Raw genomic sequence first — 2,079 nt, forward strand, 5'->3', positions numbered from 1 at the left:
GTGGTGGGGGGTGGGTGCGGTGGGCAACCCCTCAAATTGAGGAGGTGATGGGAGCTAGTTAGGGGCAGAGCTGAGATGCCAACCGACTGCCAGGCCAGAACTCCTTCACTTGACACTGCCTGGAACTTCAGACCCTAATCTGGGAGTCTGTCCTAATGCTTCCTTGGGACAGCCTTTGTCAGTGCCCTCCTTCCACGTCTCTCAGGAGATGGCTGGCAGAGGTTGCCAGGCATGGAGCTCTAGCCAAAGAGAAGTCCCCAAGGCCCTGGGCCAGTCTGTGACCTGCCCAACCTCTAGGACGCTGGCGCTTACGTGCTAGGGCGCGGTAGGCACTAGATTTCCGGTTTCTGATGCCATCCTCCCCACCTCCCCCCAGTCTACTCACGGCTCCCTCCCCGCCTTCTCAGAGAGGACAGCCAAGTCATTTCAATTTAATCTTATTTAAAAAGACATAACTAATAAATCTATTGCCGGGGCCGCAGAGACGGCCAGCAGAGTTGATCGTGCTCCCAATCCCATTGAACCCCATTGAAAACCATGACAACACGGGACAAGCTCTGATTTATCCCGGCTCGCTAAAGAGCATTGTGAGCAAGCGTCAATCAAGCATTATTTCGGACTGAACAAATGCAAAATCTTGACTGGAACAAATGCTTCCAACAGGTCCGGGGCGTCGAGCTCCATTTCCCCTTTGTCCCCAGACTAGCAGTTGGCCTGTGTTGGGGTTGCCTCCGTCCGACCACCCAGCGCGTTGCGCAGCCCCGGGCTGGCGCGTTGGGCACGCTTGAGAGGGAGGCTGCTGGGGAGGATGAGCCAAACCCAGCCGAGTCGCGGCAACTGCACGGAGCCAGGTCCCGGTTCAGCTCAGGTGGAGCCAGCCTCCCAAGCGCTGCGCTCCTCACTAAACTTAGCAATCCAAAAACCAACCCACTGGCTGCCAGAGGAAGAGGCCTCTGAAAGTGAGCTCGCTGAGCCCTAGCCTTCAGCGCGGCTGCCTTGAAACTGTGGGTCATCAAAAGCATCCGGCTCCCTGCACCTTCTACATTGATCATTTTCAGTGGGCTTGGGCTGTAGGGACTAGATGATCTCGGAGAAACCCCGAACTGGCCATCTTTTCTGCCGGCGGGTCCACTCCTAATTCTTCGGATCGGTCCATTACAGACTAAGCCTGGCAGCTGCGACGGAGCGGGAGCTCCGGCTTATTGCCTGCTCTTGGGCAGAGGTCATGTCCTCTGCACTGGGCCTGACGTTGAGGCCACAGAGTCGGGGCGCACAAGTGGAGCTAAAGGGTGTGGCGACGCCAAGGAGACTGCAAAGCCCTCATAGGCCGCCCTGCGAAACGCAGCTGCCGATGGGTCCTAGAGTAGACCAGGGCTCAGTTCTACCGAGTACGGACACTGAGCCTGAGCCCGTGACGGTGAGCAGTCAGGCAGAGCTGGGCCAACGAGGCTGGCACTTCGGATCTGAATTTCTTGGCCAGATTCCTCCTCAGTTTTGCTGGTCTGGGGAAACAGAGGCAGAGCTGGGAGACCCTCATGCTACCAGCCTTTCCTCAGCACCCCTGAAGTTGTGGAGGACGTCTGGGGTGTGGGGAGGCTCCTAGCGACCTTTGAAATCCTTGGCCCAGATGCCGGCGGGGCCAGGCCACTCCTCTGTGCCGGTCTGAATCTTCTCGCCTCTGAGTCCTTAGAGGGGCCCAACCAAAAAGAAAGAGAGCGCGCCAGTTTAACACTGTCTTGTAAATCACTTTCCGGGTAATTGCGGGAAACGAACACTCTAGCAAACAAGCTCGAGGAATATACAAACAGGGAATAAATTCCTGGGCGCTCATAAACTACCCATGCCGCCCTCACTCTTCCTTGCGCTCCCGCGAGGCCAGGCCCCGTATCAGCCTAGGAGAAAGAGGAAGCTGGGGCTGGACGGGAGGGTAGTGGCCACCGCTCGCCACCCAAGATGTTATTCATTGGTAACAATCCCCATTATCTGTCCCCACTTTGGGCTAATCAGGCAGAATTGCTAATGCCGAGGGCTGCTTCCTGCTGCCTCTGGGAGGTAACGGGGCGCAGAGGGGCGGGGGAC

The sequence above is a fragment of the Pteropus alecto genome, unplaced genomic scaffold (genome assembly GCF_000325575.1).
Source record: "Pteropus alecto unplaced genomic scaffold, ASM32557v1 scaffold104, whole genome shotgun sequence".
In the NCBI taxonomy this organism is placed as follows: Eukaryota; Metazoa; Chordata; class Mammalia; order Chiroptera; family Pteropodidae; genus Pteropus; species Pteropus alecto.